Source organism: Chiloscyllium punctatum, chromosome 51 (genome assembly GCF_047496795.1).
Source record: "Chiloscyllium punctatum isolate Juve2018m chromosome 51, sChiPun1.3, whole genome shotgun sequence".
In the NCBI taxonomy this organism is placed as follows: domain Eukaryota; kingdom Metazoa; phylum Chordata; class Chondrichthyes; order Orectolobiformes; family Hemiscylliidae; genus Chiloscyllium; species Chiloscyllium punctatum.
The window spans coordinates 9,605,044-9,632,097 of NC_092789.1; positions in this window are offsets into that span (position 1 = coordinate 9,605,044).

The window sequence follows — 27,054 nt, forward strand, 5'->3', positions numbered from 1 at the left end:
CTTACACACAAATAATTTGGTTTATTATCCGTCGTTGTTTGTGACGGGTTAACATCGTCCTGAGGGCTATGACTGCTCAATGGAATTTGGAAGGTGAGCAATGTACTGTGCATCCAGTGTTTTCTGCCTGATGTAGATTAGGTCCTGAGCCCTCACCAGTGCTCGCGATCTGGTCTGCATAGTATCCCCAGTGTATTCTGTCCAACATATGTTGGGTCCTGAAAAGTTCACAGTACTCCCAGTGTGATCTGCAAGATGTTGATTGGTACCTGAGGAATGCGAAATGCTCCCATTGTGGTCTGTCCAGTGTCGATTGCAACTTGGGGATTACGCACTGTTTCCAGTGTAGCTTGTTCAAAGTAGGGTTGGACCTCAGGATTGCACAGTGCTCACAGTGTGGTTTACTCCATCTATATTGGTGCATGACGATTACACAGTGTGGCCTGCTCAGTGTAGATTTGGACTTGAGGATTACGCAGTGCTCCCAGTGTGATCTGTCCAAGGCAGATAGGGACCTAAGAATCGTGCACTGCTCCCAGTTTGCTCTTCGGAATGTAGTTGGGGAACTCAGGATACACAGTGCTCCCATTGTGTCCAGTCTGATATAGACTAGGACATAATGTTGACAAATATCCCTGCTCAAAGTAGGTAGGGACCTCAGTATTCCATAGTGCTCACAGTGTGATTTACTCAATATAGATTGGTGCATGCCGATTACATAAAACACCAAGTTTGGTCTGTCTAATGTAGATTGGGACCCGAGGAGTGCACACTGCTCCCAGTATGGTCTGTCCAGTGTCGATTGGGACGTGGGGATTGCGCACTGCTCCCAGTGTAGCTTGCTCAAAATAGGGTTTGACCTCTGGATTGCACAGTGCTCACGGTGTGGTTTACTCCATCTATATTGGTGCATGTCGATTACACAGTGTGGCCTGCTCAATGTAGATTGGGACGTGAGGATTACGCAGTGCTCCCAGTGTGATCTGTCCTAGGTAGATAGGGACCTAAGAATCATAAACTGCTCCCAGTGTGTTCTTCGAACAAGTAGTTGGGGAACTCAGGATTACACAGTGCTCCCATTTTTGCCAGTCCGATATAGACGGGGAGGTAATATTTACAAATATCCCTGCTCAAAGTAGGTAGGGACCTCAGTATTGCATAGTGCTCACAGTGTGATTTGCTAAATATAGATTGGTGCGTGACGATTACACAGGGCTCCAAGTTCGGTCTGTCTATTGTAGATTGGGACCCGAGGAGTGCACACTGCTCCCAGTGTGGTCTGCCCAATGTAGAATGGAATTACAGAAGTACACAATGCTCCCCTTGGGACTATCAAAGTTGGGGAAACCGAAGAAGGATGGACAATTCTCCCAGTGTGCTTGGGCCATGTCACAAGAGACGTGATTGGATAAAAAGTGATTCTCTTTTCCTGGAAGTTCCTACCAGAATTGCACGCTGAGATAAATTCATGCCACGCAAACTCAAGCAAGGGCACAACTCCAGCAACAATTAAAGACTGTACCAACGCCACGGCCAGGCACCCAAAGAGAAAGGGCAGCATCTGTCTCATCTTTACTTTTCCCCTCACAGACACAGTGACCTCCTGGAGAACAGAAGCTGATTATTAACGGGCAGAAGACATTGTGGTTTATACTGACCTCAGGCTCATTGATTTTGGCCCTACGTTGGAAAAGTTAAAGGGACAGTTCAATCACTAAGAACAGCAGTAACAGAGAGCAAGGACTCAACGTGAGCTCCCACTCTATTCTTTAATAATATCACGCTCGTAGCTGAACTTCGTACAGGACTGAGTGAGATATAAGGCAGAATTGTTGCTTGATCCACTTCATATTGTTTGTGTTCAATATAACATGACATTTTTCACTAATGCATCAGCATGCAGTGCTGCTCTGTCGCATTGAGCAATAACACTCACAGGTGTGAAGCGATTAATGCATTTAAATGCACAGGAACTTCAGCCATTCGGCTTAAAATGTCACTGTTAGTTCTTTGTGGGAGAACTGAAAGAGACAGCAGGGGAATAATCGGCCAAGAATTCCCCTTGACTAAAATAAACAACACGTACATATCCAGTGTGAAAGTTTACTGTGAACCTTCACCACGTCAATTTGTAAACAGTTAGGTTTCTCTGTTCATTGAGAAGTAACTGATTGACAGAAGATCTTAATCTTTGACTCCAGCTAGATTTGGTATTAGTGAAATGTCTTTATAATGAGCACATCGTCAATCCAATCTTCAATTTTGAACAATGATTATTAACTACAGTGTAGTCACTCATCTGTTCTAAAGAGCCTCGGTGTTCTAGTCACCTCTCCATGACTCTGAAAGACTCTAGAGAAAGATGAAATCACTGCTTTTGCTCCTCATCATCCTGGTACTTGTCGAATCAATCACTGCGAATGGAGAATCGAGACCAAGGTTCTTCCTTCTCGGTTAGTACATTTCTATGAAAAATAATTAAAGCACCATCAGCTCCTCAAGTGTGTGCCGGTTTGTATTGGAATTTGACTGTTTAGATGTCTTCTTTCAATCAGCCCAGATTCTCATTCCTCCCTGCTAATTATCTAACCTCAAAAACTGTCAAACAAGGAGATGTCAGTCACTGCATCGATTACACTTTGAATAGAGAAACGTTTTCAAATGTTTTTTGACCCGTCCCCCGTCCCTCTGCAATATCCTTCAGTATCGATAGAAATAGTTGTCACCCATGCCACGTTAATTGTGAAACCTAAGCTCATCTAGTTCTGATGAATCCAAGAGATCTATGTCATGTTTTCGGAATTTATTCAGCTGCCTGAGCACAGAGCACAGGAATGCGCTCCGTATAAATGCAATCAATTATCTCAAAGATTCCTTGAAATCAATCATGTCAAAAAAAAAGTTTTCTGAAAACGTACTCATATATCTACTTCTGTCCTTTTTTCTTTCCATACGAAAGAAAAGACTGTGTACAGAGCTGATCGACATTTCCATTTGTTAGCTCATATTGAGATCACCGTGGGCAGTTCTGATCCTTCTAGCATTCAGTGTGCCACTACTTCGAACATTGTGCGAAATTGAAAATGGAACGGATGGAGATAGAATGCAGCTGCTATTCCATAATGCTTGCCTACGTTATTAGGCTTTATTACATCACTGTCTGATATCTCTTCGTTTTATCAGCCCCTCTGTACCTCTGAAATCGGTCGCTACCTGAAAATACTTCGAGACATGTCTGCTCCTCAGGATCTGGAGTTCCTGAAAATGATGGGAGCTTTCGGAAGTGGATTTGCTCTCAGCAGTCACATTTCATGCTGAATTCCTCCTATCTTCGGTCCTGCTGTACTTCAAACTATACTTGACATGGCTCTATGCTCTGGAGTTTAATATCTCAATATTTACCATTTACTAGTCAATTTCCTTTTCTGTATTTAATATGTGAGCAATAGCAGGACGTTTTGTTTTCTTTCTGTTTCTGTCTTTAACACCGCAAGAGGCAGAGGGAGAATTAGGCAATTGAGCCGATCGAGTGTTCTCCACCATTGAAATAGGTCATGTTTGATCTGATCATCCTTAATACTACTTCCTTTCCTTTACCCAAGATTCTTAGTCCCCTTATTAATTGAACGCCTACTTAAATGATCCAACTGCATTGTTTTCTGCGGTAATGAACACTGCAATCACCTCGAACTGAAGAAATCCCTTCACATCTCACTCTCAAATGAATAAATTCCTTACCCGAAGATGATACCCTCTAACCCAAACTCCCCTCAAAGGTGAAACAACCTCTGCACTTTTACATTGTCAAGTCCAGTAGGATTCTTGTGCATTTCAATTAAGAGTCACTAAGAGTCTAAACTCTAATGACACCAGGCTGAACACTATTCAACCTCATCTCATTTGACAGTCCCTCTCAACCTGGGATCATCACAAGTGAACCTTCTTTGTTCTGCCTCCATGCCAGTGTCTGGACGGCATGTACTTCATTGTTACGTGGCAGGAATTTGGTCTGTACATAACGACTGGCAGAGGAGAATCAAGTTGAAGGAGAGTGCCCCACACTCCTGCCACTCCATGTAGCTTAGATCACTGTGACTGACTGTTTCAGAAGTAAAGGTCTGTGCAGCATTGAAGGGTACATTCAAGACGAAGAATGGACGGTTATTAGGATTGACTCTGCAGGCAGGACTGGGAGGGGAAGGCAGAAGAATCATTCAAGGGAATCGAACTGGAATGCGGGCACAACTGACCAATCGGCCTCGATCTATGGCACAACATTCTGTCATTCTCAATATAGTTCTCTCTCTTATCCATGTTTACCCTTATAATGTGGCAATGACAACAGATGCACGAAACTGAGAGCGTGTACAGAGAATTACGTTAATGCAACGGGAAGTGCTTCCAACACTCGTGATATCCCACTGTGGAAAGTGACCAGCAGGAAACTGTGCTTGCAGCGAAATACAATCCGTCCTCGATTGTGACGCTGCCAATGAGAGGCTCGAACTCAGTTTTCTGTATTGGTGTGAATGAAACTCCTTGCATTCATCGGGATTTCTGTTCTATTTTCATATCTCATGGAGAAACTCACATATTCACACAGCAACGGAAGATGCTCTTCAGCCCATCAGGTCCTTATTCTGAAATGATGACCATTCAGATTCTCCCACAAGTGAAAACAACCTCTCTACATGTACTTTATCAAGTCTCCTCAGAGTCTTGCATTTTTCAACAAGCATTCATCTCTTTCACCTTACCACTATTAAGCACAGGCCCAAACCAACTTAACCTTTCCACTTGTAGCTTTCAAGTCCCTCAGAACCTTTCATGTTCCAATAAAGTGCTATGTTATTCTTAAAAACTCCAATGAGTTCAGGCCCAAATGTAACTCATCTTCGTTAGAGGAGACAACGATCCAATCTTGTGATCTGGTTGGAGCCCGTCATGAGGTCGGAAGTGCTGGTGTTCGCCAATGACGGAACGATGTTCAGCACCATCCCTGACTCCTCAGTTACTGAAGCAGTCCATATTCAACTCAAACAAAACTGGACAGTACACAGGCTTGAGCTGACAGGTGGTAAGACAAAATCGCCCTGCAACAAATGCCAGGAAATAAGCTCCTCCAATAAGAAAGAAAGTGAGGAATGCAGATACTGGAGATCAGAGTCAAGTTGTGTAGTCATGGAAAAGCATAGCATATGAGGCTGCAAACGAAGAACAGAGATGTCGACGTTTCAGGCATAAGTCCTTCATCAGGAATGTCACATTCATGATCAAGATTTCTTCCTTGAACATCGACTCTCCTACTTCTCTGAAGCTGCCTGACCTGCTGTAATTTTCCAGTGCCGCACTTCTGACCTTCAATCAGAGACTATGCAATCACTGCTCCTTGAAATTCAATGTTGAATTTCCGACATTATTTGTTAATTTTAGCATTTTGTTGTAAGAAAGACGTTCGTCATGAACTTTTAATTATATTTCCTTACTTTTCTTCTTTCTATATAAGATGTTGTAATTAGACACCTCTGGATCTAAGATGGCGCTCGAAATGGTGCCATTATACACTTCTCATTTTGCTTCCCAATTGGGAAGCCTGAGCTTTAATGCAGTGCGATTCAATCTCTCCTGCATCGTCATCAATAATGTACTGTAACAGTACCAGGAAGCCAAAGAGAGGAGGCAATGTGTTTTTCAATCTCTGCTCTGAACAAGTCAGAGTCTTTGTGACTGCTGTGGCGAAGCAATCTATCCATAAGTGAACAGCAAGAGATTTCTGCCATCGATAAATTGTCGTGCATGTAAGGGATTTGTTCTACCTAAACTGACAGCAAAGCCGAGAGGACGGACACTTCCGTTATACATTCACCTCTGAAGAGGAACAGACTTGCTTCTAGTCTCCATCCTGTCTGCCACTCTTCAGTGAGCTGCGGGAACTGAGGTGGCCTTGGGCATTAGCCAACACGTCACTCTCTTTTGGTGGGGACCGTAGTCAAACTCTTTGATATTTAAAATCAAAATCTCATCAAGTTGGTTCTTCAAACAGTGCAGTGTACATTGTGCAGCAGGTGTACAATCAACAAAGACAAACAAATCCATAAAAGCCATAAAAATCTACTAGGTCTAGAGGTGCTTCAGGTCTTTGGAATTTTAGTTTTGGCAGGTGGAGCTCAATTTAGGAAAAGCAATTAATTGCATTTTGGTAAGCCAAGTTAGGGCAGGCACTACACTGGCGGTGGGACATCAGGGGGTTGTTGTTGAACAAGTTCAGGGATACGGATAGACGGGGTGGTGATAAAAGTGTTTGACACGCGTTCACTTTAACATGCAGGGCGTGGAATTGATCCCTTTTCTCTGTTAATGGTTAGTAAATGCGGATTGGCCGCTGACTCCATAAAAAGAGTACCCGTGATCCAGTCCGCTCGTTGTGACTTTGAGGAGCTCAGAGAGAAATTGCAAAGAACAATGTTTATTCTCCTTTGTTTTCTGATTCTGGCTGAGCCGATGATTCCTTCTGGTTCAGTGGTTGCGAGGCCTTTAAATCCAGGTGAGTGCTTATCTCAATAGGCTTACGGAAGAGCAGGTAAAGGCCACTCGTTTATTCAAAACCTATGCCCTTTCATATCGATGACTGTAACATGGAAATGATGGGCAGATCAGTTACAAATTGGATTCAATCAAACCAGTGCGAGGGGATGCACTTGGGGAGGCCCAGCAAATCAAGATAATAGTAATAATTGCGAGGCCACTGGGAAAGCACTGATGATCACAAGGAAACTGGTGTACATATTCAGTGACTTCATAAGATATCCGAACAAACAGATCAAGTCTTTAAGAAGGTTCATATGAGACTTGCCTTTATTAGTTGAGCTGCAAACTTCAAGAAAAGTGATGCTGAAATAGCATAAATAATTGCTCATATCAGAGTGATTATATCGTGTGTGGATCTAGAATACATATCATATAAGATTTGTAATTTTATTGAAGAGGGTGTGGAGTGGTTGTGGTGATTTGCCAGAATATTGCCTGCACTGGGTATTGAATAGCGTTTTGACAGACTCGGCTTTATTTTCCTTTTAGAGAAGGAGATTTAGAGGGGACATGACCGAGATGTGTAAATTTATGAGAGGCAGAGATAGGGTAGACAGGAAAAATGCTTTACCCCTTCATTGATGGAACAATAAATAGGAAACATAAGATATAGGTAACGGGCAGCAAGTTTAAAGGAGATGTGACGAAAAAAAACTTTCATTCAAAGAGTGATATGGTCAGAAAATCACTGCGTCTAAGCTTGGGAGTGATAAAACCCTCAATGCGTAAAGAAGGATTCAGATGTGCATTTGTGAAGCAAACTCATGTAATGAAAAGGGCCACGTGCTGGAAAATTAGATTTGAAATGTGATGCAGTTGGGACGATGCGTTGGGCCAAAAGGCCTTTTCCTTTGCTGTTGCTCTCTGGACCTTACTAACACTGCCGTGGGAAAAGTATTTTACACAATTTGTTGCTTGGAAAGACACGGATTCACTGGGAGGCGGCGATTGTGTGGTGGTGATGGGCTTGTTGTATTTGGGGTATGAAACTAGCATTGTTTTGCTCAGAGACGGTGGTGCCTCACTCCCGAAACCGACTATGTCAGGTCAGTTAGATAAGCTTTGAAAAGATGACATGCTGGATTTTTCTTATGGTGTTCGTCCCTGGACGAGGCTGCAGTCGAGAAATTAAGAATTCAAAACGGATTTCTGTTAAGAGGTTTGTTGTGGAAATCTGGTAAGCACATTACAGGGAGAGCATCATTGGTCTAGAGAGAGTCCAGAAGAGATGCACACGAATTGAACTTGCGTCTAAATGGGGAACTCTGGAAACTGCAACAATGCACACCAGGTCCTCTAATGTTGAGTTAGAATGGAAGACTTTGTCTTTCAACAAGCACAGAGTTTTTGGGATGCCTTGTGCCGTTACTTCAGTGTAATCCAATTGTTCTCTTCTCCTTATCCCTGAGTAGCAAGATAAAGGAAATATTGCAAAGCGTTCTGATTTGCATGTATATCAGTGATAGCAGGCATCAGAGTTAGTCGTCTCGACGGCTGCGTCAATAATGTCTCATTTTCTGTTGCCCAGGTGTTAACTCCTTTTGTGAAGATTACAATGCAGTGTGCAGAGAGAATGACTGTGGTCCAGGAGAAGTTCGCCTCATTGTGTCTTGCCCCAACGATTTCCTTTGCTGTAAGAAGTAATGATTGAGACATTGAGCATTGTCCCACATTTATGCCACTCTGATCCTGCGACGGTTGCTAACTGTCTTCCGTGTTGTTCAGGTTCAGATCCACTGCATCAATTTAATCACCGCTAAATAATTACATTCGGACTTGCAGCAATAAAACTTAAAACATTGATTGCATACCCTTGGTTGTTACTCAATTTTCGTTGTGATTTGTGTGTTTGTTCCTATTAACAGAAAGGCAGAGGAGGGGTTTTCGGAAAAGGCAGGAGCGTACTGATATCTTTAGCTCTAACACAGTCAGCATTCAGAACCATTGCTCACCGCCAAGTCCCAGCTTCGATTAGAAGCATTTCATGGTCTATCCCTGCCCCACTAGAAGGACGCAAACTGAAGTGATGATGGTGCAGTGGTGTCCACGGTCCGAAAAGACTAGCCGTGGATGTACTCCCTGTTGACTCCTAACTTTGCAAGATTTCACAAAGTACACAGACCTGAGAAGGGGGACCCTTGCTGACATTCCATCGAGTACCCTCCCTCAGCCAACCAATCCGACATCCAGGAAATTGAACACCACACAAAGGATGCTCTGAGGGGAGTGAATGACACAGATCGGAATGTGCTTGGACCAATGTAAATGGCTGATCACATGTAACAGTGAGGTTCAGATAAAGAAATGATCGGAGGAGGGTAAATGGGGGCCAAATCTGTCGTTTTGACTAACAATACTGCATCGATTTTGAATATGCCTCTCGTCCAGACAAGTTGAGAGAGGATTATTTTATCATATTTAATAAAAGACTGATCCATCCTTATGATGAACAAATATGTGGTCATGCTGCCTCCAGCAAAGCTGTAAATACAAGTTAACCAACAGTTCATTATGTGTGTAGCACTCTGAAAGATGCTGGAGCTCGAAAAGATGTTGGCAAAGGGTCTACCGATTATTCATCTCTCCTCTCATCACATCCTCTCAAACATTCTTTAGCTCTCCTCTCTCTCTCTGTCTTTCTTCATGTCTCCACTTGTCTCTTCTTCCTCCCCCTCTCCATCTCAGATTCTAATTGACCGCTTAAATTCTCGCTCTCCTACTAACATCGACATGTTCCTCCATTATCATTTCAAACACAAAGCAATATTGCAAAGGAACAGACACGTGGCCCCGTCGTATCTGTGCAGACATGTAATGCGTTTCAGAACTGATCCCATACATCTGAACATGGTTAGAAACCTTCCATTTCCTATGTACTCATGTTACTGCCAAAATTACTCTGAAGCGTTGCTATCGTGTCTGTTTCTAACACCTCCTCACCAACTGGCAACGTGTTAAAGGAACTTATCATTCTTTACATAAAAATAATCTTGCTTCACATATTAAAGTTAACCCTTCTCATCTTAATCCTGGCTTCTGATATTTCTAGACAGTGAAGAAGACCGTGCAATTTATTCTGTTCATGTCATTCATACTTTTACCGACCTCAATCAAGTCACGACTTAACCTCTCACACTCACGTGAAACTGGCATAGGTTTACTCATGGCAAATGCACCCTAATCCAGGCAGCATCCTAGTAAAGCTTTTGCACACTGTCTCAGAGGCAACCATGTCTTTCCTGTGGTGCAGCAAACAAAGCTGCACACAACGCATCCAGTGTGATTGAAGTAACTTATTTTTACAGCTGCTGCATACTTTGCCAACATTTACCTTCAGCGTCCTGACGGATGAAGGCAACCGCTTTGCATGTCTTCGTTACCACGTTATCTGTTTTGTTGCAAATTTCGGGCAATGGATTTGCATCCCACGTTTCGTCTGCATATCAATGATCCTAAGGGTCCTGCTTGTTACTGTATTAATTCTTATTGCATCCAACTTCTAAAGTCAATGACTTCACACTTCGATTCAGAGTCAGAAAGATGTATGGTAAAGAAAACTTCCCTTCGTTCCAACTCGCCCATGACAGCCAGATGTCCTAAATTAATTTAATCCAATTTGCCAGTATTTGGTTCATTTGCATTTAAAACTTTCCTATTCACGTATTCATCAAGATACGTTTTAAATATTATAATTGTACCAGACTCCACCAATTCCTCTAGCAGCTCATTTCATACACACACAAAACCATCTTAGGTCAGTTTTAAATCTCTGCCACCTATAATCGTACCTCACTACCAGAGGTATATTTCCTTAACAACCCCTATCTGAGTTTCACCGAGACGATTTCTTCCGTGACTCCCAAGTTAAGTCGTCGCCTCCCACCAACCCACCCTCCAGACCTGTAACCTTCACTTGCCCCCACAAAACGTGTTAATCCTTCCCTCTCAACTCCGTTCAAGGACCCAAAGGATCTTTTCACACCCAGCAGAGATTGCCTTGCGCATCCACCCACCTCTTTTGTCCATTGCTCATGATGTGGTCTCGACTAAATTGGTGACAGGACGCCAACTCCCGGAGCATTTCAGGGAACATCTCAGGAACACATGCACCAAACAAACCCACCATACAGGGGCCGACCACGTCAACACCCCCTCATACTCCTCCAAGGACAAGCAAGTCCTCTTCCACCACGAAATACAAACTACCTGACATCTGGAAGAAAAACGCCTCACATTCCACATTGGAACCGTTCAACCACACAACAACATGGACTTCGTTAGTTTCCAAATTAGCCCTTACTCCATCTCATCCTGGAACCAATGCTCCAACTCGGCACTGAAATCTTGACATGCTATTCCTGTTCATCTTCCTTCCCACCTATCCACTACGTCCTCTCCAACGACATTTCACAATAAATCAACAGCTTCAATCACGTCACCTTCCAAATTAATTACCCTAGTACCAACCCCACACTTTTATTTATCTCTCAGTGTCCTTCCAACCCCCACCCAGTTAACACGTTTGCTACGAAATGCAAATGGTGTTGATTGAACTGTGAAGCTTCTCCATAAAATATATAAGATCGGAAATTTTGGTCATGGGCCCTTGTTTCAGAAGTAAACAGGAACTGATACATTTCCTGTTAAGGGGCATCACTTTGAAGGTAAGAGTTTGTCACCAATTCAGAATTGCTCGCCTTGGTTATTAGCCTTAAATTCATGACAGCTTTGATCCAAACTTCGACAAATAAGGGGAAGCACAAGAGGTGTGGTGAAAGTCAAAGCCAGGCATTATTTTAGAGAGTTGAGTATCTTAAGGCAACCGAGAGTCAATGAGACACCAATCTAGAAGTCAACTCTGTTTTCGAGAAACTGATTCTTCTCTGACTTCTTTTATTTAGTAAAATCCCTACCGTGTTGAAACATGCCATTCAACCCAACAAGTCTGCCGCGAGCCTCCGAAGTGTTAACTATTCAAACCCAATCCCCTGCCCTATTATCCCCTGAAAACTATGGGCAATTTAGCAAGGCCAATTTAACTAATTGCACATCTTTTGATTGTGGGTGGAAACCAGAGCACCCGGAGTAAACCCACGTACACACGGGAAGAATGTGCAAATTCCACATCTACAGTTACCCAAGTTAAGAACCGATCCCGGGGCCCTGATGCTGTGAGGCAGCAGAGATAGAAACTGTGTCAGTGTGCTGCCCAAAGCCACAATGCCGCTGTTCATTGTATTTTCTAATCACTTTTATTGAGTGCCTGACCCAACATCCTCGGGTTCTCTGGTCATTTACGAGCAGGAAATAGTTTATCATGTCTTATCTGTCCAGCTACCTCGTCAAATTGTAATCACTTCAAACAATAGCAAATCCCTCCACACCCTATCCACCATCTCATAATGTCGGTACTGGCAGAGCTCTGAAGTATCAGGGTGTCAGTTTTGAACGAGTGCCAGCCTATTGAAGAGTCACTGCTGAAGTGGTCTGCACACTCTTGGATGTTTAGCGTTCAGGGGTTCCTGCAATATTGAAGAATCCGAACAAAGGAAGCGTGGTCTTGGCACAATTGGAGAATCAGTCCTGATGGAGCAGGGTCTGCTGGATTGCGAGCACAGAGACTGCCCTTCCCCAATTGAAAGGGCAGAATAAAACGTTGAGACGAGTTAGAGATAAATTAAGTAATTTTAGATTAGATTAGATTAGATTAGATTACTTACAGTGTGGAAACAGGCCCTTCGGCCCAACAAGTCCACACCGCCCCGCCGAAGCGCAGCCCACCCATACCCCTACATCTATCTACCCCTTACCTAACACTACGGGCAATTTAGCATGGCCAATTCACCTGACCTGCACATCTTTGGACTGTGGGAGGAAACCGGAGTACCCGGAGGAAACCCACGCAGACACGGGGAGAATGTGCAAACTCCACACAGTCAGTCGCCTGAGGCGGGAATTGAACCCGGGTCTCTGGCGCCGTGAGGCAGCAGTGCTAACCACTGTGTCACCGTGCCGCCCACAACTTGAAGAAACTGTCATGTTAGGAAGAATTAGACTATCTGTCAATATTGGAGCTGATTTTGGAGTCGTGACGTTACAGTCGACAGTGACAATTCCCCACTCTCATCATCTGACCATGCAGTATTTATAAAATTTGAAACATGTGTTATGGATTATGTAGCTGAAAATGTGTTGCTGGAAAAGCGCAGCAGGTTAGGCAGCATCCAAGGAGCAGGAGAATTGACGTTTCCGGCATGGGCCCTTCTTCAGGACTATGGACTATGTACTCATGTTCCGACAAGACCCCTATCTTCAGTTTCCAGGAATTCTGTCGCATTCAAAGGTCACCTCTGAAAGGAAAACAAATCCAGAGTATAAGTACACAGGCATTATGCACTTTGCTTCCAGTCTGTTCGGGAAAAGGGAAATGTGACAGGACGTTTGCACTGTACTCCAAGTATGGTCTGAGCAGGGGAGATAGAGGTCGGGTCTGTACGCTGTACTCCCAGCGTGATGTGTTAAGGGAGGTAGCGACATGGTCTGTACACCGTAGTGTACTGTGCTCTGTGAGCAAGAATGCAGGCAGTTAATGTACACTATCATTTAACTGTGATCTGATTGAGGAGGTGGAGCCACAGACTAACCTCTGTGTTCTCGGTGTGTCATAACGAAGGAACACCCTGACCAGGACTGCACTTAGTAAGAAAAACTTAGATGTAATTGAAAAGTTTAAGATAAAAGGACAACATTCCGTGGTAACTGAAACCAACTTACAAAAGTGATATTTGTGAAAAAAAAATTTGGAAGGCACCCCAAACTGATGGTGGTTCGTTCAGATGCAGAGGTCTTTGAGAACTGCAAACAAGTGGGCACAAACTGGAAGATATCTCTGAATGACGTTTCAGGTCCGTCAATTCCTCTTGTCTCTCGGAGTGGCTCGTCAGATTGGAAATTGAAATATTTACTTACCCCATAAAGAAAGCTTCCTCTTAATCCACATTCAGAATCGTTGGGCTGTTCCAGCACTAGAAGCACAAGCTCCAAGAGCCGTGCTCCCCACATCTTCAACTGATACCCTTGGAGGGATACTGAAATGATCAGAGCCCTTTTTTCATTTATAAGAACACACAGTAACTTCAGTTACTGAATACACGTGCTTGGCAATACTGTATCGAGCAGGAAGTTAGGACTGCATGATGCTGGAGATCAGACACGAAGAGTGTGGTTCTCCAAAAGCAAAGCCAGTCAAGCAAGCATGTGAGGAGCAGGAAAGTCGATGCTTTGAACATAAGGCATTTATCAGGAATTCCTGCTGAAGCACTCATGCCCAAAACGTCGACTCTCCTGCACCTTGGATTCGGCCTGACCCGCTTACTTTTCCAACCATATACTTTTCAATTAAATATTGCATCCACCCCAGCATGTTGAAGTGAGGTTTTGAAATCTATTTTCGAAAAAAAAACTCCTCAAAAACGTTTTACACGCTGCGTGAATTTTATTATTTTAACATCGCGCTGAAGTTGCTTAGCATGCTCGCAATTCACGATTGACCCAAATCAATGTCATTTCCAAATTGACGGATTTACCCTCATTAGCTATCTCTAAATGATTCTTTGAAGTAAGAAAAAATAGCAAGGATTCGGGAAGTTATCCCCTGGGCACGTAACTTCAGATTGTCTCTGATATGTGAAACGACCACCTCCCATACCCATTGTTTTCAACCTTGAAGCAATTTTTAATTCATGTTGCCAATGACCAATCAATGCAAAATATTTGTTATTTCCTAAACAATATGTCACGTGGCAGTGTAACAAATGCTTTCTGAAACTCCAAAGAAAAAACATTCATAGTACTCCCTCATATACTGGCTATGTGACATCATCAAATATATGAATCAGCTTTGTCAGGCATGACCAGCCCTTGGCAAAGCAATATAGACTCTCTCGTATGGACCTGTTTTCTTTATAATGTATATTTGAACTTATTTTGTACTTCCCATTATTGATATCAAGCGAACACGTCTGCATTTAGCGAGATGAGGAGAAAGTGAAGACTGCAGATTGTGGAGATTAGAGTCGAGAGTGTGGTGCTGGAATACCACAGCAGCTCAGGCATAATTCAAGGAGCTGGAGAATTGACGTTTCAGGCAAAAGGGCATTTCCCTGAAACGTCGAATCTCCAGCTCCTCGGAGATTGCCAGAGTTAGCCTTTCTTAAGCAAGTGTGACACTTTACACATCAAGGGTTCAAGGTCATTGAGGAAGGATAAAAATGTAATTCTGCAGAGGGCACCATTCTATGGACATCCTGGGCGGAAATTATCATCGCTCCAGAGTGAATCCTGCTTTGCTCTGACAAATACAATTGCAACCATTTGGTCCCATGGTCACCACTGACTTCAGTGATCCTTCAAGCCACACTCAGACAAATACCACCATGTTGTGAAGGGTAGTTGCTCTCACATTCTGCTTTTAGCCCAAAGCCTTGCTGTCCGTTTGGTATATGGTCCACAAACTCACAAAAATGCTGGGTGTGCCACAGGAGGCCGCATGATCTAAACTTTTTAAATTGACCGTTGAAAGGAGATTCATAACTGAATGACAATCTCCTTGGATTTCGCTAGCACCTTGCATATCCATTCTGTTCAAATCTCCATGAAATGCCTCTTTTAAAAACCTCAATACAACCTCTCTCCGCCTTAGTTCTAGACAGTAATTCCAGAACAAAAGTCTACTCTTTGAGGAATAAACAACTTTTTCACCTCAAGTATGTTGCTTTTCAAGTCGTTTGAAATCTGTGCCTGATTCCAGACCCCATGGTTCTCTCTCATTTACGAGCGGGAAACAGACAGTCTTGCTCACCTCTGTTCTACGCCATCGTGTTGTTCTTTCCACTGAGCCTTTTCGTGTGCAAGGAGAAATGTGCCAATTCTTAATATCTTCCGAACTGCGTTTATTGCATGGAACCCATGGTTTTAAAACTCTTTTGCGCTATTTCTCTCTTCGCTGTGTTTACATCCAGCTCAGACATTAGCGTCCAGAAATGTAGTGGATGCCACAAAAAAGATGGAGGCTGTAGTACAGTCAAACTAGTGAACAAGACCGGGTTAAATGGGTCGCTTTATAAATGCAAGATTCACCGAGAACAGTCACATCGCTTGAAAAAGGAAGTCGGCATTTTCCCAACGATAATGGGCACAATGTTTGACTCTGGGAAGCTTCTCTTCAGGTATTATCTGTAAAAAACAACGTACGTTATTTTACAAACTTTAGGATATAATCTGGTGAGGGTCGGATAGTTAACCATTCAGCCTGTACCATATTCTGTGACAGCTCATTCCTTGCAACTTAAGTAAAAATTTGATGGTGAGAAACGAGAAGGTAGAACTATTTGGAAGCATTTATTCCACAAAATAACGAAGAATCAATACTGTTTAACACTCTGGACTAATAAATCCGGCAGGGTGAGAGAGAGATGCAGAGAGATAGCAGGAAGCAAGCCAGATACGGTGAGGGAAGGAAGACGACAGAATGGTAATGACACAAACGATTAGGAGGAGACCAAGAAGAGAAAACAACACTGGAACACATGTAGAAACATGTAGTGATAGAAAGAGATGCAAGAAAAGTAGCGAATGAGAGAGAAGAGACAGAAGGTGAAATCAGAGTAAGGCAGAGCTACGCATTGAGCGGTAAAAATGGAGACAGATAGGAAAGACAGAAACAAAGAGAGGAAGGAATGAAGTGAGAAAACGACCGATAGAATTGTGAGAACGGTCGGGACAGACGTAAATAAAAGAAAGGATGAGAGACGAGATAGATTCATTGAAAGAAAGAATAATGCAGTTCAGAAGAGGCCGTTTGGAAAAGTGAAACTACATTGCCTGAAATATGGCGACAGTTGGAAAGTTTGATCGAGAGAGATGCAAAGAGATATTGTGGGATGAAAGGAAGCTGAGATCATTTTCTAACTCCCTTTCCCAGGGTCGGAATGTGCCAGTGAAACGTGCAGGCAACGAAATCCAGTTCAAGTGTTGGCAATGTTGCAAGCCTGTACTATCATTGTCCATCTCTCTCTGGCACTCACTCATGTTTTTCTGTTCTCTCTCTCCTTCTCTCTCACTCCCTCTGTCACCTCTCTCTCACTCACTGTCACCCCTTCATTCTATGTCTTTAAACACGGCAGATGGGGGAAATGTCTGATCTATTGCCCCATTCTCGGGATCCGAACACATTTATTATGGCAGCTGCTGTGCAGCACTTTGGGCAATTTGGTGGTGTTTTGTAACCGATAAAAGTTATTTCAAACGAAGTGAATATCTCCAAACCTGGGCATCCATGGGACGCTGTGGACCAAAAAACAACTGAAGATGAGACTGCAGTTTTACAATAGGTTAGCTCGCCGCCAACATCTCAAGGAAACTTTCTCAAATGCAGAGTGGACATGAAAGAATAGGCAGATTAAATGCATGACTTGAGGGATAGTGCAGCAGGGAGGAGTTCAGATTTTGGGTTCTTGGAACCAGTTCTGTGGGAGGAACGACAATTACAAATTGGACTGTCTGCACCTAGCTGGACTAGAACCAATGTCCTTGGCGGTGGTTTTGCCAATACTGTTGGGGAGGGTTTAAACTAACGTGGCATTGTTTATGGGAATCATGTGAGGAGATTCGTGGACAGTATGGAGGTAGTAACTAAAGCCTATATAGAACTTAATGAAGTCAGAGTGACTAAGTGGAATGCAAAACAGGGAGGAGATGAGGAACGCAAAGGTGGCCTGAGGTTTATTTATGTCAATGCAAGTAGTGTCGTAGGTAAGGCATATGAACTTAGGACTTAGTAGTACTTGGGAGTATGATGATATTCCTATAACTGAAACTTGGTTGAGGGAAGGGCATGATTGGCAACAAAATATCATCAGATATAAATGGCTCAGGTGGGATAGAGATGGGGTTAAAAGGGGAGGAGGCGTTGCATTACTAATTAAAGAGTATATCACGCTGTGCTGCAAGAAAGCATGTGGTAGGCTTCGGCAGTAACGCAAAAAGAGCAGAGCTCAGAATTAGGAAGAGTGCGGTAACAATGTTTGGGTTATACTCCAGGCCTCCCAACAGCGAGCGTAAATTGAGGTCCAAATATGTAAACAGTTTCTGGAAAGATGTGGCAGCAACAGGGAGATGGTGACAGGAAATTTTATCTTGCCCAACATTGACTGGGATTCACTTCGTGTGAGAAGTGTAGATGGAGAAGAATTTGTAAGTGGTATCCAGGAGGGTTTTCTAGAGCAGTATGTAATGTGTCCAACTCGGGAATGATACATACTGGATCTGAATGTGCCTGAATCTGAATGTTATTGAATGTCCATGGCGAGGTGATTAACATTTCAGTAGTTTATTACGTTGGGAAAAGTGATCACAATTCCCAAGTTTTGGAATAAGCATGGAAAAAGATGATAGTGGTCGTAAAATAAGATTGCTTAGTGGAAGGAAGGCCATTCTCAACCACATACAGAAGGAGCTGGTGAATGTTGACTGGGTTCAGCGGTTTGAAGGCATATCCACATTTGATATGTGGGAGACTTTTAAAGAGAGGTGGATCAGAGTTTAGGAGATTCTGTTTTCAACTTAAAAACCATGGATGACAGGTTAAATTGTGAGACAAGCTAAGTGGAGAAAGGAAGCGTACATACAGTCTAGACGGCACAAGACAGGTGAAGCTTTGGAAGAATTTCCGGAATGTCGGAATAACCTGAAACGTGGAATTAAGAGGGTTGAAAGTGGTCGTGACATATCTTTAGCAAACAGTGTTACGGGAAATCCCGAATTATTTTTTATCCCTATACAAGACGTAAGAGGGTATCGAGAGAAAGGGTTGTCCGACTCAAGGACAAAGGAAGAAAACTGTGCGTGAAGTCAGAGGAAATGAGTATTGGCATTGTTATTCACCGAGGAGAGGGATGGGATGGATGTTGAGGTTAGATTACTTACAGTGTGGAAGCAGGCCCTTCGGCACAACAAGTCCACACCTACTCACCGAAGCGCAACCCACCAGTACATTCATCCCTTCACCTAACACTACGGGTAATTTAGCATGGCTAATTCACCTGACCTGCACATCTTTGGCCTATGAGAGGAAACCCACACAGACAATGCGCAAACTCTACTCAGGCACCCGAGGCGGAAATTGAATCTGGGTCTGGAGTTCTGCGAGGGAGCAGAACTAACCACTGTGCTACTGTGCCGCCCTGGGTAGCTGGTTGATGACTCTACGTCAAGTTCACATATGGATGGAGGAATTGCTTTGTATTTGCAAAGGCATTAAGGTGCACAATTCCCCAGATCCGGGTGGTATCGATGACAGGTTACTGAGGGAAGTGAGATAGGAAATTGCTGGGACCTTTAAAACAGATATTATTGCAGCATCCTTGAACATTGTCCCGAAGGACTGGAAAATTGCTAATGTTGTTCGCTGTATAAGAAGGATAGCAGTGATAATCCAGTGATCCTGACGTCAACAGTAGGAAAGCTGCTGGAGAAGATACTGAGACCTACGATCTATTTCCATTTGGAAGAAAATGAGCTTACCAGTCACAGGCGACATGGTTTTGTAAAGGGAAGGTAATCCCTTAACAACTTAATACAATTATTTCAGGAAGTGAGAAAGTTGATCGGTGAGGAAAGGGCTGTGCATGTCATATACATGAACGTTTGTAAGGCATTAGATAAATTTCCCATGGTAGGCTGATGGAGATGATGAAGTCGCATGGGATCCAAAGTATACAAGCTAGATGGATAGAGAACTTGCTGGGCAACAGGACACAGAGTATAATAATGAATGGTAGGATCTCAAAATGGAGATAATGGTGTGCTCCAGGGATCCGTGCTGATAACACTGTTGTTTGTGATACGCATAAATGTTTTTGAGGAAGGAAACGGTGGTCTGATTAGCAATTTGCAGACGTAGGAGTAACGCACATTGAAAGGGATTGTCAGAGAATACAGCAGAATGTGGATAGATTGAAGAGTTGGGCAGACAAATGGCAGATAGAGTTGAATCCGGGCAAGTGAACGTGATCCATTTTGGAAGATCCAGTTCAAGACTGATCTACACAGTGAATTAGAAAATGCTGGGAATATTGATATACAGATGAATCTGTGTATTCAATTCTACCAAGTGTTTAAGATGGCATACGGCATGATGTCTTTTATCGGATCGGGCATTGAGTACAAGAGTTGGCAGGTCCAGTTTGAGTTGGAAAAATCTTTGGTTCGACCACTTTTAAAATACTGCGTACAGTTCTGGTTGCCACATTACCGAAGGGACGTGAATGCCATGTTGGACATGGGGGTTTCAGCAGCTTTGATTCGCATCTTTGAAGTTTGGCCTGTGCCTGTCCACTGTTTGTCTCACTTGTTGATCCCGTGGCCAGTAACACGAGGAAATCCCTCCTGTACTACTGCAAATGTCCACAAATCTAACTTTCAGCTATCTCCTGCTATTGACAATTTAGTGGAGCTGCTGGGGCCGGTTTGCTGGAGGTTGTTCTGTGAGTTGCCTCAGACTTTCCGGGAGACCTGAGAATTTGGAAACCCAACTTTAGATGGTGCATTGGGACTGTAGTTACAGCATCTGTGTCCATAACATGAAAAAAAAATGGAGCGCAGGATGCAGAGAGGGGAAGCTCAGAAACCAAGGACTGAGTGTTTGTGGGGAAAGGGATCAGCCGTATCCACCCAGGATTATCCAAGCAAAACTTTCCAAGGTAACCATTATCCAGGAGCAGAGAGTAGAGGACCCTGACTAACGTAAAACTGATCACAGAACGACATCACCTCCTTCAGAACGACGAGCCCAACTTGGTCTGGTGCGGTCTGGAGACTTGGTCCGGTACAAAAACAGTCAATTAATGTTACAGTGTGCCCATGCACAGTCCAACATGTTGGTGAATACACACTGTCCTGGCAGCAGCCACAGCCTCTTCATTAAGAAGCAGTCAGCCAATCCCATTTTCTTAGGCTCTCCAAGTAGAATAGAAAGAAGGCATTTCAGATAGAGACCCTTTCCATGACACACAGCACAAAATACCTTCCCCTTATCACTCCCGACTGTCAATTCACCACATCAAAATATCCTGTGTGTACTGACAGCATTGGGGTAACTGGGAATATCAGGGGACAGAACATCTGGGAAATGGAACACTTCCGATGTCTGAAAGTGTCAGGGTGAACTCTCAAGTAAACATTGCATCACTAATTCTGTAATCCCTCTCCATTGCAGGAACATTCAGCCTTCCATTCTTCCTGAAACATAAGACAGGGTATATATTATGTTACATTTCACCTGTCTAATTATTCTCCTTTTACTCTACTCGTTAATGTCCACTAGAATACTCTCCACCTCTTCTTGATTATTTAATTTGCTGATTCTCTCACTGTTGCTGTATAATTGGCTTTTGTTGTTGACTCCTTCAGGTGTTCCACATAAAATTAAGACCATATGTCGTTCTTGTGAACTCCAACAGCTATTGGATCAACATGATCATCCTTTCTTGGTAAGCCAAAATCTACTTTGCAGGAATGAGTTGAGGGACCAATCTCTGAGCAGTTTACACAGTAACAATATCCTTGCTTCAGTGAGGAGACTAAATTTGTGCACACTCCTTCGTATGATATCACACATAGAATCCGAACAGCAACAGCAACACTTCTCCAACCTGCTCTAAGGTTCCTACTCATGTCAGAGCAGGCTCAGCTATCTGTAGAAAGGCATAGCAGTGGACAAAGACCTTTGTCTTTCTCTACTCCACCAGCATAATGAGATATCTGTTGAAAATTTCACAATGACACAGAAGAAGAACGAATAATGTGACGGGGTGATCCGATAACGCCAGATTCGCCTCACTTTCGCTAAATCTGGCATTCAACTCCCCAGTGGCCACGTCTCTCAGGTTCTACGGAATCTGCAAACGTGGCGCTTAGAAACAGCAAGGAGAAGCAAATGTTGATGGGAGTTATGTGTCAAAGTTAAAATTGAAATACCAATGATGGTCATATTATAAAAGAGGAAATTCGACAAACAACTTTTGTGGGTCTTGCAGCAATAATGGACAGCGTCAGGTTATATCTAAACGATGTTTACCTAGGTCAATGTTAAAGCTCTAAAAATGGTTTTCATCAGCGTGTATGAGACGGTTTGTATTACCAGTCCTTGAAAACCTTGCAGTTAAGAAGGTTTTTTTTAGAAATAGTGATCAAAATGCATTGAATTTTACATGATGGCTTAATACAAAGCGATTTTCTTTTTGGAAATTACGGTTGTCAACCTAAGTCGTGCAAGCCATGAATGTATGAGATGCCTCCATTTGTTTAAGTGCTGGATTTTCCATTGAATGTGGAATAGTAGAAGTCCTCCACATGTCTGCTCCACACACTTCCAATCGGAAAAAAAATCTGAAGTTTGGGAAACACTGCTCCACTCGCCTTCAGTCACAGAACTTGCTCGCTGTTCGAAATTAGTGCCCTGGTTCCGGCTGCCTCCAGGCCCGACCCACATTGGTGCCGCGACTATTATCCATGTGGAGACTACATCCAACACTGGGTCTGTCCTGTCCAAATCTACTTCCGGGTCAGAATTTCCTTCCGGTTTGTTACCCAGGCCATCAAACCACTTTCTAGGACCCCCAAATACTCACTCAAAACCTCTGTCTCTGCTCCGGACCTCTCCAACAACACTGCCCCTGATTCTGCTGAAAACAGCACTCCAACCAGATTCGAAGTTCATCCAGCTTCCACCTCCAACTTTGGCTTTGTCCACTGTGCAAGTACTTCTCGGTCTGCAGTTCTCAGGGTCATGCCTGTGTCCTACAGCCTACCAACAGCCAGCCAGCACACCAGCTCTCCCTCCTCACCCATTCCACCCCTACAATACACTTGACCTCTTCACATTTCCATCTTCACCTCATCCACCCAGTGCCATTGCAACTCTGCAACCCACCGCACTCTCAATCCTCTTTTTCTATCCACACCAACTCCCCCTACTACAGCAGATACAACAGTCACTTACCATATGCAATCATCCATTTCCTTCCCCCACCCTACCAGCAAACCCTGGACTCCCCCTAAACGCCACTGCGAGCCCCTCAACCTAATTCGCTGTCCACACAACCTCGAATTCTCTGGGGCCCAGCTGTCTGTCCTCAAGAGAAAGCTCACATTCACACCCCCTACATACACCTCAACGAATTCAGGACCCGTTTCGACTTGGAGCGCTACTTTCTTGCCCTCTTTTTCAATGTCTCGTTCTTTGCCAAAACCTCTGAACCTCCCTCGGAGGACGCCATCTCCCGCTTCCAACCTTCTTTCTCCATCTGATCACCAACTGAAGGCCTTGTACCTGACCCCGACTTCTACCTTGCAGACTGTCAACGTGACAGCAGCCTTACTTTCTCCACCACCCGAATCGCTCAACATTCATCTCTTCGAAACATGCATCACTCTACTCGCTCCACAACTACCCCTGGTTAACCACCACATCCACTAACATAGGTGGTAGTCTGGAGAAGGCTTCTGTATTTCGCAGATGCTGAACGCTTACTCTCCAATAACGCATCCTACGTTCCCTTTGAACACGACTCCACAGTGACCCATCAGGCCAAAACTGCGCACCCCGTTTGTGCACTTATTGCAGATGGTGATCTCCCTTCCACCGACTCTAAGCTCATTGTGCCTCAACCTCGCACTGCCTGGCTTTACCTACTCCCTAAGATCCAATGCCCAATTACCCTGGCCGACCCATCTTCCCAGCATTATCTAGCCCCTTCGAAATAATCTCGTCCTGTCTCGATTCTGTCCTCACCTCCTTGAATCAGTCACTTCCCATCTGAATTCTTGACACTCCCCACCTCTTCAGAATTCCAGTTCCCCGTCCCCCAGCACACTATCTTCATGATGGACGTGAAATCGTTATAAATGCCAAAAACTACCAAGGATGGCCTCCATTCACTCATTTTATTCCTCTCCAAAGGGAACCATTCAGTCTCCGTCCAGCCATACCCTCTTCCGTCCACCCGATTATTCCTCACCCTCAGTAAATATTCCTTCAACTCCTCCCATTTTCTCCAAATCCAAGGGGGTGGCCATGTGCAATCGATTGGAACATAGCTCTGCATGTCTCTTTGTTGGTTATTTCAAAAAGCCCCTCTTCAGTACACACAGTGCCACTGTGCCAAAGCTCTTCTGCGGTTACATCAATGATCGCATTGGCGCAGCAACCTGAACCCAGATAGAACTGTAGCAGTTCATTGTCTTCATCCACCACTTCCACCTTGTCGTTAAATTCATTTCTTCCATCTCGGACACCTCCCTCCACTTTCTTGACCACTCCATTTCCACTTTCGGTGACTATCTCCAAATGGAGGCTCACTACAAACCAACAGACCCCCATTAAATACTTGGATTACAACTTCTGCCACCCAGTATCCTGGAAGAACTCGCTCTCTTTCTCCCAGATCCTCTGCCTCTGCTGTATTTGCTCAGACGAGGAGACGTTCTAATTGCAATCAATCCAGATGTCCACCTATTTCGAACAACGTGCTGTTTCTCCCGCTGTAATTCAATAGCCCTCCCTGCATCAACTCGATTCCCCATTCCACTGCCCGAAACACTACTTTCTGAGCACAATAAACATAGAGACCCCTTGTCTTCACCTACGAATCCATCAATCACTGCATCCAAGACATCATCCTTAAAATCTTTGACCAACTTCCATCAGACCCCACCGCCAAGAACATATTCCCCTCCCCACCCCTCTCTGCGTTCCACAAGGATCTTTCCCTTTCCCAGTCATTGGTTTGCACACCTCTACACATGAATCCTCCCGAACCCCCAGAGACTTTCCCAGCAACCGGACAAGACACAAAACCTGTCCGTACACCAAACGCTCACTTCCATTTGGAACCTCAAGCAGTCCATCCACGTGAAACTGAGTTTGACATACCATTCAAACTAGTTAATTGCATCAGGTGCTCTCGATGCGAACTTCTCCACATCGGGGAGATCAAACGTAAACTTAGGAAACAGTTGGCCAAGCATCACAGCTGGGCCTGCATGGGCCAGACGAAGATCCCAGCCACCACACGTTTAATTCCCCTTCTCACTCCCTTACCGACTCAACGATCCTTGGCCTCTTCTGCAGTGATAACGAAAATTGGAGGAACTACACCTTATGTTTCGCCTGGGCAGTCTGCGGACCTTAGGATTCAAAATCGAGTTCTACATTTTCACATAACCTCCCATCCCATCACACGACTTCCTTCCCAGCCCCTCCCACTCCCTGCAATCCTCCCAGCCACCTGCAGAATTCATTCCCCCCATTCACCAACCATGTGGTTACCTCTACCTGTCTTATTTTTCCTCAATTTACCACCCTGTCCCCGCCACCTCCTTTATCTGCACCTCCATTTACACCCACCCACAGTCGTAAAGAAGAGTTAACCCAAAACGTCGACTTCTCCACCGCCTGATGTTGCCTGGCGTGCTGTGTTCTCCCAGCCAACTTTTAGTCTATTATTGATGAATGAGGCGTGGGATGACTTCAGCGAATTGCAAAAGCACATGACAAAGATGCAAGGAAGAGAGGCAATATCTGTTGTTTAAATAAAAACTACGAAATATAAGTTGTTCAAATGCCCACACAGAGCAAACTGCAAAAAGGAAAGGAGACCCAATGATAGTTTAAAAATATATTAAAATTGCATTAGATGAAAGAACGAGTCTCAGAAAAAAAAGCGAGATATTGTGGCCAGCCTTCGATTAAGAGAAATGGAGGAGCCAGTTGCAGAAATCGATCTCTTGACCAGATTGATATGAAAGCAGGGATGGAGACACTGGCTGTTATGAAATGGTGTCAAGTTAGGTAAAGGGGCAGTACAAAGAGATATGGTTGTTCTTGTACACCAGTCAATGATGGCAAGCATGCAGGTACAGCAGATAGTGAAGAAAGCGAATATAATCCCTGCCTTCATAACGAGAGGGATTGAGTATGGAAGCAAAGAGATTGTTATGCAGCAGTACAGGGCCCTGGTGAGACCGCACCTGGAAAATTGCGTGCAGTTCTGGTATCCAAATTTGAGGAAAGACTTTCTGGCTATTGAGGGAGTGCAGCGTAGGTTCACGAGGTCAAATCCTGGAATGGCGGGACTATCTCATGTTGAAGGATTGAAGCGACTGGGCTTGTATACCCTTGGGTTTAGAAGACTGAGAGGGAATATGATTGAGACATATAAGATTATTAAAGGATTGGACACTCTGGAGGCATGAAACATGTTTCCGCTGATGGGTGAGTCCTGAAAGAGAGGACACAGCTTAAAAATAAGGGGTAAACCATTTCGGACAGAGATGAGGAGAAACATCTTCACACAGAGAGCGGTGGTTTTGTGGAATGCTCTGCCCCAGAAAGCAGTGGAGGCCTAGTCTCTGGATTCGTTTAAGAAAGAGTTGGATAGAGCTCTCAAAGGGTCGTGGAATCAAGGGTTATGGAGATAAGGCAGGAACAGGATACTGATTAAGGATGATCAGCCATGATCACAATAAATGGTGTTGTAGGCTCGATGGGCAGAATGGCCTATCCTGCTCCTATAGTCTATTGAAACAGGACTGATTGGAAGTTCTGGATGAGTTGAATCATAGGTTGTTGTTAGAAACAACGTTAGAAATATCCTGAGTCACATGGTTAAGTAGAATCTTCAAAGTTTGGAGAAGATTTGTAGTTCTGCTGCTCGTTGTTGTGGTTCTGTTCGCCGAGCTGGGAATTTGTGTTGCAGACGTTTCGTCCCCTCTCTCGGTGACATCCTCAGTGCTTGGGAGCCTCATGTGAAGCGTTTCTGTGATATTTCCTCCGGCATCTATAGTGGTTTGTATCTTCCACTTCCGTTTGTCAGTTCCAGCCGTCTGTTGCAGTGGCCAGTATATTGGGTCCAGGTCGATGCAATTATTGATTGAATCTGTGGATGAGTGCCATTCCTCTGGGAATTCCCTGGCTGTTCTCTTTTTGGCTTATCCTATAATAGTCGTGTTGTCCCAGTTGAACCCCTGTTGCTTGTTATCTGAGTGTGTGGTTACTAAGGACAGCTTGTCATGTCGTTTCGTGGCTAATTGGTTCATAGATGCGAATCGTCAGCTGTCTTCCTGTTTGTCCTATGTAGTGTTTTGTGCAGTCCTTGTATGGGATTTTGTACAGTACATTGGTTTTGCTCGTGCTGAGTAACGGGTTATGAGTCCTAGCGGTTGCAGTAGTCTGCAACCACAATACACACAAAACAGGTTGCATCAAGACACTGCTTAAAAGGGCCACAACGCACTGCAGTACACCAGAACTGCAAAATGAGGAAGAAGAACACCGATACAATGAATTCGCCAAAAACGGATATCCCGCAATTTCATCAACAGATGCCTAAGGGAAAGACAACGGAA